Below are 13,853 nucleotides of genomic sequence, written 5' to 3' on the forward strand. Positions count from 1 at the left end.
TGGCACTGGGGTGTCATTGTTAGGGAACTAAAAAGCTGGGATGATGGTGGAGTCCAGGAAAGGCAGGCTGTTTCTCTTGCTGTCCAGGCTCTGCAGGACCAGCTGGGGTTAGGGATATGCAGGCTGCAGCCGGAGCAGTTTGCAGTCTTCGATTTATTGGAAATCTGCTGGAACATGTGTTAGAGACAGGAAGTAAAGTTAAGGAGTTTAGGTGCACATTTGCAACTTTTAGCCCACGGTCCTGGTAGTTGGGGCGGGGGGTCCCAAAACTAAGAAAGGAGAAGAGATCCCACCCTCGGGAATAGGTAGGTAGGAAACAGGCTGCTGCTGATGGACAGTGCTTATCTGGAGTCCATTTGATCTGTGAGAGACGGATTCAAGCCAATTCCCTGGAGCTTAAAGGAATTTGTTTTGTTTTTTTTCGAGACAGGGTTTCTCTATAGCTATGAAGCCAGTCCTGGAACTTGCTCTGTAGACCAAGCTGGCCTTGAACTCACAGAGATCCACCTGCCTAAGCCTTCCGAGTGCTGGGATTAAAGGCGTGCACCACCACTACCCAGCTGTCTCTGTCACTTATAATAGTTTCAGGAATTACTTGGTCTGTATGTCCTGTTTACTGAGGTGAAATTTATCCTTCTCAGATCTCTGATGGTGTTGATGACCAGGCAAACGATAGCTTTGTCAGTTTGACAGCAGCAACCAAGGCTTCAGCTGCCTTTTCAGTTCTCTTCATGTTTAAGAATCAGGGCTCAAGTCTCACTTTTCCAGACCTCCAGCTGAGAAAGACAGAGGTGACCTTGCTACCAGACTCTAAGAAGAGATAAACTCACAAAACGGGTTTCAGAGTAACCCTTTACTATTCATTTAGAGGAACTTGCTTTACTGTGGCTACTATCAGTGATCAACTACCTCTGTCTCATGGTAAATAATAACTGGAATAGAAAAAGTTTAAAGTTAAAGTAAGTTCTAAAGGTATAAGAAAGTGACTTTAAGTATATAAAAAAGGAAAAGTATAGCTGGGCGTAGTGGTGCATGCCTTCAATCCCAGCACTTGGGAGGCAGAAGCAGGTGGAGCTCTGTGAGTTGGAGGCCAGCCTGGTCTACAAGAGCTAGTGCCAGGACAGGCTCCAAAGCCACAGAGTAAACCTGTCTTGAAAAACAAAAACAAAGCCAACTGATACTTCTGCTTGGAAACTCAACAGAAAGATCTACAATTTCATTTGGTGCTATGGAATAATCCTTCTGTACAGTGTGAAGATGTGTTGCTCTCTTTGTTAATAAAAAAGCTGATTGTTTCATAGCTAGGCAGGATTTTCAGGGCAGAGAGAATATTGAGAAGGAGTGTGGAGTCAGAGAAGTCTTGAGCCAGACTCAGAAGAAACAACATGGGGAGTTCATAGACGAGCCTCAGGGCAGCATATAGATTAATAGAAATGACTTGATTTAAGTTGTAAGGGCTAGCTGGAAACAAACACAAGCTATCAACCAAGAATTTATATTTAATACTAAGTCTCTGTGTGGTTATTTGGGAGCCGGAATTCCTGATGAAATACTACACCTACAATCTGGTGCTCCCTTGTTATTAACCTCCTCCAGCTGCCCACAACAATTCCTTGGTGGTAAATCCTCACCAATAACACCCAGGCCTTGTCAGCTTTCACTAAAAAATTCAAGCCAGGACTGCAATCCAAGCACCCAGGAGGCTGAGGCAAGAGGATCACCATGACCTTTGTAGCCCTGGCAGGCCTGGAACTTGCAAATGTAGATCGGGCTGACTTCCAAATCACAGAGATCTGCCTGCCTCTGCTTCCCATATGCTGGGATCAAAGGTGTGTGACACCTTGCCCAGCCTCTGCCACATTTTGTTAGTCAAAACCACAGAATCTGGTCAAATTCAAGCAGAATGGCTAGCTGAAATATCACACAGTCTAGAAAAGTCAGTAGATGGCACCATCATGTTCCAAAAACTAAGGGAGTACAGAGGACAGGAAATACATGTTGATAAAGAAATATCAGAGCAGGCTTCCCAGAGAATTGCCTTTCATCTTTAAAATTATTTCCTTTATTTTTCGAGATTATAATATGATCACATTATTTCTCCCTTTCCTTTCCTCCCCAGTTTCATCTTTTTTAGCAGAGTTTTCTTTTAAAGACATATTTTTATTTTTATGTATATAGTGTTTTGCCTACATATGTATATGTGCACCATGTGGGGGCCTGGAGCCCTCAGTGGTCAGAAAAGGCTGTGAGATCCCTTGAAACTGGACCCACAGAGAGTTGTGAGCCTCCAACTCCAGAGAGTTGTGGGTTCTGGAATCCAAGCCTGTGAGGAAAGCGTTCAGCTGATCAACTATCTCTCCATTCCCCAGGTTCTTTCTTTTTTTCTTTAAAGTACATTTGGTTTTTTGTTTGTTGGTTTATGGTTTTCTTAGACAGGGTCTCACAATGTAGCCTTTGACTCTTCTGGAACTTACTCTGTAGACCAAGCCAACCTCAAACTCACAGAGATCCACCTGCTTCTGCCTCCCAAATGTTGGGATTAAAGGTGTATACCTCCACACCTGGCTTTTAATTACATTTTCACTGTGTGTGGGGGGATACAAGCATGTCAAGGCATGTAGGTGGAGATCTGAGGACAATTTGTAAGTCAACCCCTCTGTCATATGGGTCTTAGGGATCAAGATTAGGTTGCTAGGTATTGGCATAAGAACAGACAGGAGGACCGATGGAACCGAATAGAAGACCTGGATATCAATCCACACATCTTCAAACACCTGATCTTTGATAAAGAACCAAAAAATATCAAATGGAAAAAGGAAAGCATACTTAACAAGTGGTGATGGCATAACTGGATATCAACATGTAGAAGAATGAAAATAGACCCATATCTATCACCATGCACAAAACTCAAGTCCAAATGGATCAAAGACCTCAACATAAAGCCAACCACACTGAACCTTATAGAAGAGAAAGTGAGAAGTACACTTGAATGCATTGGCACAGGGAACCATTTTCTAAATATAACTCCAGCAGCACAGACACTGAGAGAAACAATTAATAAATGGGACCTCCTGAAACTGAAAAGCTTCTGTAAAGCAAAGCACACAGTCAACAAGACAAAACGACAGCCTATAGAATGGGAAAAGATCTTCACTAACCCCACATTAGACAAAGGTCTGATCTTTAAAATATACAACTCAAGAAATTGAACACCAAAAGATCACATAATCCAATTTAAAAAAATGGAGTACAGACCTAAACAGAGAACTCTCAACAGAGGAATCTAAAATGGCTGAAAGACACTTAAGGAAATGTTCAATATCCTTAGTCATCAGAGAAATGCAAATCAAAACAACTCTGAGATTCCACCTTACACTTGTAAGAATGGCCAAAATCAAAATCACTGATGACAACTCATGCTGGAGAGGTTGTGGGAGAAAGGGAACACTTCTGCATTACTGGTGGGAATGCAAGCTGGTAAAACCCCTTTGGATGTCAGTATGGTGACTTCTCAGAAAATTAGGAAACAACCTTCCTCAAGACCCAGTAATACCACTTTTGGGTATATATTCAAAGCATGCTCAATCGTGTCACAAGGACATGTGCTCAACTATGTTCATAGTAGCTTTGTTTGTCATAGCCAGAACCTGGAAACAATCTAAATGCCCCTCAACCAAAGAACGGATAAGAAAAATGTGGTACATTTACACAATGGAGTACTACATAGCAGAAAAAATAACAACAGCTTGAATTTTTCAGGAAAACAGATGGAGCTAGAAAATATTATTTTGACTGAGGTAACCCAGACACAGAAAGATAATTATCACATGTGCTCACTCATAGGTGGTTTTTTTTTTCAGATTTATTTATTTATTATGTATACAGTGTTCTGTCTGACTGTATGCTTGCTGGCCCAGAAGGGGGCACCAAATCTCATTACAGATGGCTGTGAGCCACCATGTGGGCGCTGGGAATTGAACTCAGGACCTCTGGAAGAGCAGTCAGTGCTTTCAACCTCTGAGCCATCTCTCCAGCCCTCATAGGTGGTTTTAAAACATAAAGCAAAGAAAGCTAGCCTACAAATCACAATCCTAGAGAACTTAAACAACAATGTGGACATTAAGAAAGTACTATCTTTCAACAATATGAGCAAGGCTAGAAAATGGGCTGTGTTTGACATATATTAGTCATATCTTTTCCTGTGGTTCTGTCAAGGCAACATGTTGAGTCTGACCCTAGTGCTCCTGGAGGAAAAGACTTCAGTGGTAGCTAAGGGGTTAGACCCCAACACACTAATGAGAGGTCTGCCCCATTACCCATGGCAGGACCTCTGCCATATTTTGCAATGCCTCTGTAGAAACAGGAAGAGTGTGCAGCGCATGGGCAGATTCTGCCCTCTGGGCAGTTACAGAAGTCTGGAGAATAACTTCTGAATGGCAGCTGCCTCTCGTTCCCTGAGCCAGGCACCTTTACAGCACATATAAACTGTGCAGCTCAATGTGCTGGCCTGCTTCATTGTTAGTGTTCCATTAATAAACTCGGAACCTCTGGACGCAGGCAGGAGGCTATTTTCCATTTCTTCTCCCCACATCCTGTCTTTCTAATGTGTTTTGTTACTTACTGTTCAAACACTAAGTAAATCATTCTGCATCTTGAGCTTATTTCTCTGTCTGAAAGCTTCGAGGACTGTTGCTTCCCATCTTGGAATACAGAGGCCCATTTGTCAGGAATGAGTTTGGCAAACAAACAAAATGTTCCACCCATACCTACATCATGATTTTTAATGTTTTTGTCATTGTACAACACATTTTGAAGCCATAATCCTTGGGTGGAGGGGTCACATTGCTAGCAATTCTGCTCCCTGTTAGATAAGCCATTTTTGTTTCTTTCCATTATTTTGTTGACTATTCTCTGTGAGTTCTTAAATCCCAGTCTCTGTGGACATGTATGTGTCCTTTCCTTAATGTTTCAATGAGAGAAAGAACACATAGCATTTCCTTTTCTTAATTCTTTGAATAAAGCTGGGCTGCGGTGGTACACACCTTTAATCCCAGCACTTGGGAGGCAGAGCCAGGCGGATCTCTGTGAGTTCAAGGCCAACCTGGTCTACAAGAGGTAGTTCCAGGACAGGCTCCAAAGCTACAAAGAAAAAAAAAACTTTGAATAAGTACATCCTAGGGCTGGAGAGATGGGTACTCTTCCAGAATACTCAAATTCAATTCCCAGAACCTACGTGCCAGCTCACGGTATTCTGCAATTTCAGTTTCAGGAGATCAGTACCCTATTCTGGCCTCTATAGGCACCAGGCACACAAGTGGTGCACAGATATACATACAGGAAAATATTTATACCCATAAAACATAATAAAATTTAATAAACACATCCCAAGATATTCTCGTTTTGTTCATACATATATTAAAACAACATCTATCGTTATAACGATCTAGACACTATTTGCAAGGCTGAAGACAGAGTAGTGAATAAGTCAAAGTCCTTGCTCAATCAAATTATAGTGTTACAGAGCCCAGTCCCAATGGATATACTCTTACGTCTAAGGCTCAGGGATCATTGTAGAAGAGGGTGGGAAAGACTATCAGAGGGCAAGGGTTTAGGGAATTTGTTGTGAGTCTGTGTCTCCAAGAAATGTCTGACACTATACTCACCAACATGACTGCCTTAACATGGGCTGAACCAGGACAACAATAGACATTTCAAAGTGGATGGGGTGGGATGGGGAGCCCACAAGTCCTCAACCCTACACAAAGAGCTATGGGCAACTAAGGAATGCTGAAAGTGGGCAAAATGGGAAAGAGCACACCAATGGTCAACCCTGAAAACATACATGAATAACAATTATACAAACCGAGCAGGTTATATTTAGAAATATATGTGTATATACATATATGTGTGTAACAACAGTTAGTGAAAAAAAGAGGTCATGAATTAGGAAGAGAGAAAGGAGGGGCATATGAGAGGGTTTGGGCGGGGACAGGGGAATTAAGAATTGCTATAATTATAATCTCAACAATAAAAGAGAAAAATCTTTCCATATCAGGGTCCATATTACTTTGCAGTTCCTGCGGGGCTGGAGACAGAACCTTAAGCACACTAGACAAGTGTTTTACTACCAAGCTACATCTACAGTCTTCATTTTGAAGTGATTCTTGAGGAGATCACTCAAGTCTACAAAGCTTCCTCTCAACTCTTCTCTGAGTTTTCTTGGGACTTGTCTTTTTCTGACATTCACTTTTCCTTTTCCCATCTGCGACTGTGTTCCTGTTCCCGTCAACTCCTATGTCAGTTGCTAAGAAACCTCTCCTGGGAGCTCAGCGTCATCCTCATCCACAGTTTACAAACACTGCTACCTCCTCACCCTCAGTGAGTCCTCTGTAGTCCTGGATGAACTTCTTGAGTGTCTTATTCCAGATACCATGCATTCATACCTCGGTGACATCACCCGACCACAGACAAAGTTCCGGACACAGTCAGAGATGTCACAATGCTTTCAGAATTGCATCAGTGTCTTTCCAGCATCCCCCTCCACTGCAGCAAAAACCCGGGCAAGGGTCCTCCTTGAGCCACAGGCCTTTCTAAAAGCTACCACAGCTCCTTGATCTATGGTTAGATAAAAGAGGTAGGCTGGGTGGAGAAACAGCGGCTTTGGTGCTAGAATAAACATCACTCATAGAAGAATTTACCAGAATAGTCTCAATAAAAAGCAAAAAGTATGTGACTGTGTGTGTGGGGGTGTCTAATACCTGCTAATCCACCTCTGAGCTGTATCTCCAGCTGTCTTGTTTGAGGTGGGATCTTAGGTAGCCCAGGCTGTATAGCTGAGGATGACCTTGAACTTCCCTGGGTCCTGTCACCACTTCCCAGTGTGTACATCACACATCTGACTTGTTTGTTTTGTTGTTGTTGTCGTTGTTTTGTTTTAAGGCAGGAAAACAGAGTTTAAGGAGGAAGAGAAGGAGCTTCCTGAGGCCAGAGAGAGTGCCACAGGGAGCCAACCTAAAAGTGGGTTGCCCCAAACTTGATTATTTTTAGACAGGCTTTCTTGCAGTGCCTTGGTCAGGCTATCCTTGAACTTACTGTCACAGCACAGACAGGGCTTCAACTTGGAATCCTCCTGCCTCAGCCACTAAGTAGCTAGACTCACATGGCTGCTCCAGAGATCCAGCTAATAACCAAGCTCTTGAAATGTGCATTTTTAACAACAGTCCCTCCTTCTCACAAGCATAGCAATTCAGAAGATATCAGAAGAGCTGGGTCAAGATTTCTTGTGGCTCCTGATGTACCTGGGCACTGTGTACTCATTGATATGCTTGGAGACCCTGGGGTTTTCTCTAACCAGTTCACAAAGACTTATGCATCTGCGACACTGCTTCCAAGCAAGCCTGCAGCTCCATCCTTAAAAGCCTCGAGACTCAGCACTGACACCTGTTCATTTCCAGAACAGGAATGCTTCCCCATACTGAAGATTCACTCTGGTAGGTGATTTTTCTTCCTCAGTCAGCTCACGTGGAGCTCCCCCAAATGGTCCTGCTGTTTTCACACAGCCCATTAAGACTGGCTGTTTTCTTTTTTGTCATTTTGTTTTTGTTGTTATTTGGCTTTTGAGGAAACAAGATCTTACACTGTATCCCAGGTTTGCCTAGAACTTACTATATAGCCCAGTGTAGGCCAAAATTTGTCTTTTACCACAGCCTCATGAGTACTGAGATTGTAAGTATGAACCAAAACAATTCACTTGGGTTGTTTTGTTTTGAGATGGGGGTCTCAAATAGCCCAGGAAGGCCTCAAATTCACTATGAAGCTGGAATGGCCTATATGCCTCCTAAGTTTGTCAGGGCAGAGTCCCAGTGCTTCAACTTCTTCTTCTTCTTCTTTTTTTTTTTTTTTGTTTTGGTTTTTCAAGACAGGGTTTCTCTGTAGCTTTGGAACCTGTCCTGGAACTAGCTCTTGTAGACCAGGCTGGCCTCGAACTCACAAAGATCCACCTGCCTCTGCCTCCCGAGTGTTGGGATTAAAGGTGTGCGCCACCACCGCCTGGAGAAAATAAATATAATTTTAAAAGTCTAAAGATGTAGCTCAATGGTAGAGTGCTTGCCCAGCATACATAAAACCCTAAGTTTAATCCATAGTTCTGCAAAGAAACAACTCTTTCTATAGCTAATATAGGGGTCTTTTTTTTTTTTTTTGGTTTTGGTTAAGTGTCATTGCCTTCAGTGAAGCAGATCTTTGATTTCCACCCCTTTGTTCTACTCCAAGATCACAGCTGTCCTGGCAGCTGTGCAGAAACAGGACTGAGCTGTTTAGTAAGCAGTAGCTGTCTTTGACTGTTCCACCTTTGCAGTCCTTGGTCACGTTTTAAATGGAAGCCTTGCTGTGTTTTCTAGGCTGGCCAGGATTTCCTAAGCCCGAGCAGCTCTCTTGACTCAGCTTTCCCAATAGCTAGGACTAAAGGTGTGCGTCACTCGTGCATGCCCAGCTTCTTAATCAGCGAGCACTCATTTCTAGGTCACTCGATGATGGTTGGTAACATTTGGGATGGGTTTTGTGTGCTCAGACAACAGGAGATTAAGTCAAGAGGGAGAGAAAATTATGAAATCGAGAGATGTAGTAATCATGAAATCATGAGCTGTATGAGGCTCTGTGTGTGTGTGTGTGTGTGTGTGTGTGTGTTTGTACATGCTATGGTGGAGGTGGAGGTGAGAGGACAGCCTGTGGGGATTGGTTTTCTCTTTCTTCCACATGGGCTCTGGGGATCGGTTTTGGTGGCAGGCACCTTACCAGCTGAACCATCTCACAAGATCCCAGATCTGGTAAAGAGGCTCTGGATGGATCTGAAGTGAGTCCTTAATAAAGCTAACAGTGGAAAAGGAGATCCAACCACAAGCCACCTCTGTATTTACAGACTTTAGAGGGTAGTGTTTTCTGAGTTTAGAAGTATTGTGGAGAGCTAGAGAGATGGCTCAGAGGTTAAGAGCACTGACTGTTCTTCCAGAGATCCTGAGTTCAATTCCCAGCAACCACATGGTGGCTCACAGCCATCTGTAATGAGATCTGGTACCTTCTTCTGGCCTGCAGGCAGACATACAGGCAGAACACTGTATACATAATAAATAAATCTGGAAAAATAAAAAAGGCGTGTTGTGGAACATTCCTTTACACTGTGAAAATTTGTCACTGTGATTTGGGTTAATAAAAAGCTAACTCTGGTAAGGCAGAGACAGGCAAATCCCTGTGGGTTTGAGGCCAGCCTGGTCTACAAAGCAAGTTCCAGGAAAGCTAGGGCTGTTATACAGAGAAATCCTGCCTCGAAAAACAAAAACAAAAACAAAAAAAAAAGCTAACTGATCATTCGCTAGGCAGGAGGTATAGCAGGGACTTCTGGACAAAGAGAACGCTGGCAAGAAAGGTGGAGTTGCCAGCCAGACAGGGAAAAAACAGGATGGGCAAATGGAGATGAGGTAACGAGAGCATGGAAGAACGTAGGTTAAAAAAATATTTAAGTTATAAGAGTTAGTTAGGGGCAGTGATGGTGCATGCACTTGGGAGGCAGAGGCAGGCAGATCTCTGTGAGTTTGAGACCAGCCTGCTCTGCAAGAGCTAGTTCCAGGACAGGCTCCAAAGCTACAGAGAAACCCTGTTTGAAAAACCATAAAAAAAAGAGTTAATTAGAAACAAGCCTAAGCTAAGGTCAAGCTCTCATAGTTAAAAATAAGTAATAAGTCTCCACGTCGTTCTTTGCAAGCTGGTTGACCAAAAAAAAAAGATCCATCTATGTAGAGGAGTTAGTAACTCTAAATTTAGCAGATTAGTGAAGCAAGTTTAGATAGGATATAAAACACTAATTTAGGGAGTTAATCCCATTGTCCCACCCTACCTGGAGGCTATGCACATTGGGAGTTTAACACACTAGGGCAGACACTAGGTAGGCTGTCCTGGAGATCACTCTGTAGACCAGGCTGGCCTTGAACTCACAGAGATCCACCTGCCTCTGCTTCCTGAGTGCTGGGATTAAAGGTGTGCTCCACCACCTCCTGACAGTATTTTCTAAAATAAAAAAAAGGAAAAAAATGTAAGAAATGCAAAGACCCACCCATAACCTAGCTGCTAGTTTGAAGTACCACCTGCACTAGGGGAAGGACAGCACAGTAGGTGAGAATACACAGCATTATCACAAATGCAGCCTTTATGTGTCGTGCTGTGACCTTACAATGGCTGTGACATCACGGAGGTGAAAGGAATTTCCAACCCCGTTCTGGTCTTAAGGGGTCATCATGGAATATGCAGTTTATTACCGATATCAATAACCACTCAGTTTTTTCAAAAACAAAGATTTTTATCTTTAAGCTGTGTATATGCGCTGTGGAAGAGGCACTCTGAAAGGCTGTACACTTCGAGTAAAAAATGAGATTGTTGCCAAGTGGTGCTGGCACACACCTTTAATCCCAGCATTCCGGAGGCAGAGGAAGAAGGATCTCTGGGAGTTTGAGGCCAACCTGGACGACAGAGAGAGTTCCAGGATAGCCAAGGCTAAACAGAGAAACCCTGTCTTGGAAAAAAAAAATTGTGTCTGTGTCTGACGTGTGAGACAGGCCACAGCGAGCCTGCAGAAAACCAGAGGACAAGTTTAGGTAGTCCGCTCTTGCTTCTCAATCGGCTGAGGCAGGCTCCTTTTCAGGGCCGCCACGCTACACCCCAGCTTCCTTGTTGTCCTGTCTCTGCTGCTCATCTCATTATAGGAGTGCTGGGTTTACATCACTGAATCTCTGCATCTGGCTCTTATGTGGATTCCAGAGATAGAACTCGGGTTGTCAGGCTGGAGAGATGGCTCAGTGGTTAAGAGCACTGGCTGTTCTTCCAGAGATCCTGAGTTCAATTTCCAGCAACCACATGGTGGCTCATAACCATCTGTAATGCGCTCTGGTGCCCTCTTCTGGCCTGCAGACATATATGCAGACAGAACATTGTATACATAAATTTAATAAATTTAAAAAAAATAAAAATTTATAAAAAAAAGAACTCAGGTTGTCAAGCTTGAAAAGCTAGCACTTTCTCCTTATCCCCCTTCCTTCTTTCCTTTCTTAGATTGGGTATCCTTATGTTGCCCAGGCTCGCCCTGAACTCATGGCAATCCCAACTATTGGGATTTAGGTGTGCACCATACACCAGGTTTACATTTCTTTTTGCTTTTCCTATAGGTACTGTTGCTATTGCAAAATCATCCTCTCTGTGGTGGTTTACAAGTAACTAACACCTGTCTTGAACTTCTGCCAAGTGAGAGGGTGACTAATATTTTAGTACTGTTCTCTAATTGAAATGGTAGTAGGCTCAAGGAAACACACACCAGTTTTCTCACCAGACACATGGGCCTAAAACTGTACCTTTATAAAGAAGTGAGTATATATTTATAGATCATATATACGGCATATGATGCATATATATACAAACACACATAAACTCGTAGGAACAAGGTAAGAAAAACATAGAATAAAGACAAAGAGTGTTGGATGTAAGGGCACACATCTATAATCCCAGGATTTGGGATTTGGGGAGGCTAAAAGGCAAGACAATGTGAAATTTCAGGCCAGTCTGAGCTACTTACTTAGTGAGACTATCTTTTGGTGGGGATGAGTTACTGACCAAAGGTTCTCATGTAGCCCAGTCTGGCCTGGGATTCATTATGAATCAGAAGGTGAGCGTGAATCTATTTCCACCTCCCAACTGCTGGAAAAACATGCATGTGTCATCATGCCCAGCTCATGGTTCCATCTTTAAAACAAACTGGTCAGAAGCCAGGTGTGGTCATGCACACCTTTAAGCCTAGCACTTGGGAGGCAGAAACAGGTGGATCTCTGAGTTCAAGGGCAGTCTGGTCTAGGTAAGGAGATCCAGGACAGCCTGAGCTACATAGTGAGACTCTGTCTCCAAATTAAAAAAAAAAAAAAAAGGCTAAATTGAATACAGAAATTTTTTTGAGGCAGGATTTTCTTGTTAAGTAGCACTGGCTAGCCTTGAACTGGCCATCCTCCTGCCTTGTCTCTCTGAATGCTTGAATTACAGGCATTCAACACCCCTTGCTGTTAACATAGAATCTGCGTGCACTTTGAGTTAGTGATTTTGTAGAGTTAGGATTGAAAGTAAAAGGGTTTGGGACTTACCCATTAAACACAGTAGTATCTCTCAAAATCCTTTCTGACCTTTGCTTGCCCAAATGACATCATTGGACAGACTTCCTTTCAAACCTCAGGGGAGGGGTTTATTTGTTGTTCTTGATGAACCTGGCTTTATCAGGCAGGAGCCAGGTTTTATAAATCAGTTGTGATGGCCTAGGGCCTGACAAAAAGAATAATAATAAATCAATAAACAGTGAATCGAAACAGGTCAAGGTCAACTCTTGCCTTCTTGTTGAAAGAACGACTGTGGAGAACACCCTCATCTGTCTTCTTTGCATATGCTGAATAGTCTGCAGAGGCAACAAGCCAGGCCTTACCCAGGGAAGGGACAGATAATTTGGCTTGATCTACCTGACAAAAGACACAGAGACTGCGAACTCAGGAGACAACTAACCCAGACTGGAGGGTCAGAAAAAGCTTCCCAAGGGAAATGAAATTGAGTTCGGGAAGCATGTATAGGAATAATGATTAGCCCAATGAGAGGTAGAAGGTCAGGAGTAGTTTATGTATGGAAACCTCAGTCAGAGGGGGCAGTCTTTAGTATAATTAGAAGCAAGTTGGCCATCCTGGAATTTATCAAAGAGGGGCAATACTGCTAATGAGATAGATATTTCTTTGTTTATTTGTTTGTTTTCAAGACAGGGTTTCTATTGTGTAGACCCGGCTGTCCTGGAGCTCACTCTGTAGTCCAGGCTGGCCTGGGTCTTTGAACTCAAGAGATCTACCTCCCTCTACTTTCTAAATGCTGGGATTAAAGACCTGTGCCATCACTGCCTGGGGAGATAGTGATTTCTTGAGATTATTCTGTGGGCAGTACTGAGAAGCCATCGGAGATTTTATTATATTATATTTTTTTTCAAGACAGGGTTTCTTTGTGTAACAGACCTAGCTGTCCCGGAACTAGCTCTTGTAGATCAGGCTGGCCTCGAACTCACAAAAATCCTCCTGCCTCCGCCTCCCAAGTGCTGGGATTAAAGGATTGTGTCACCACCGCCCAGCAAGATTGTATATTTCAAATGCAATTATATGGCATTAAAAAAAAAAACACCTCAAACGTTCAAGGGGTGGGGTGGGAGCAATGATGAATGCGGGGAAACAGAAGTGTTGGGGTAGCTCAGATTAGGGTGATGGGATGGGGAAGAAATGGAACAATCGGAGAATCTCTTGGCTGTGTGATGCTGGGAGGATAAAAAAGAGATTGGAAAGGTAGGGTGTGCCATTAATGAGTGTGGACTTTATTCTGAAAGGATAAAGGAGAAGCTATTTTTTTCGAGATAGGGTTTCTCAGTAGCTACGGAGTCAGTCCTCAAACTTACTCTTAAACCAAGCTGGCCTTGAACTCACAGAGATCCGCCTGCCTCAGCCCCCGCCCCTGGGTCCTGGGATTAAAGGTGTGCACCTCCACCGCCCGGCAGGAGAAGCTATTTAAACACCTCAGCTACCTGCTTGGTCCATTGAGCCGCGGGCAGGCACGGGGAAGAGTCTCTGAGGACGCTGCACAGGTGAGGGAGCAACCTCCGGCGGCGAGCGGGAAGCAGGCAGGCAAGATGCCAAGGGGACGCCGGGGGAGACGTACGCGGGCAGGTACACAGTCAGGACCTTAAACTCACAGCCCGGCTGGGGGCGGGGCACGCGGAGCCCGGGGCGGGGCCGGAGCACGCACGGCGG

At 43.7% G+C, this 13,853-nt stretch overlaps 1 long non-coding RNA gene across 3 annotated transcripts in view; it reads right to left on the reverse strand.

Moving 5' to 3' along the window:
* LOC125412524 (uncharacterized) overlaps positions 1-13,829 on the reverse strand; it is a 40,127-nt gene extending 26,298 nt beyond the window's left edge. The window contains exons 1-4 of one of the 3 annotated variants that reach the window (XR_015000884.2): positions 13,628-13,829; positions 12,171-12,345; positions 9,890-10,059; positions 5,854-8,049 (exon numbers count right to left, since the gene is read on the reverse strand). This is a non-coding gene — a long non-coding RNA (uncharacterized LOC125412524). Of the gene's footprint in view, positions 1-5,853; positions 8,050-9,889; positions 10,060-10,122; positions 10,951-12,170; positions 12,346-13,627 lie in introns of those variants that run through there. The other 2 variants (XR_015000883.2, XR_015000882.2) reach the window with 2 other exon arrangements.
* Between the last annotated feature and the right edge of the window lie 24 nt (positions 13,830-13,853).

Source organism: Myodes glareolus, chromosome 3 (assembly GCF_982192425.1).
Source record: "Myodes glareolus chromosome 3, mMyoGla1.1, whole genome shotgun sequence".
NCBI lineage: Eukaryota > Metazoa > Chordata > Mammalia > Rodentia > Cricetidae > Myodes > Myodes glareolus.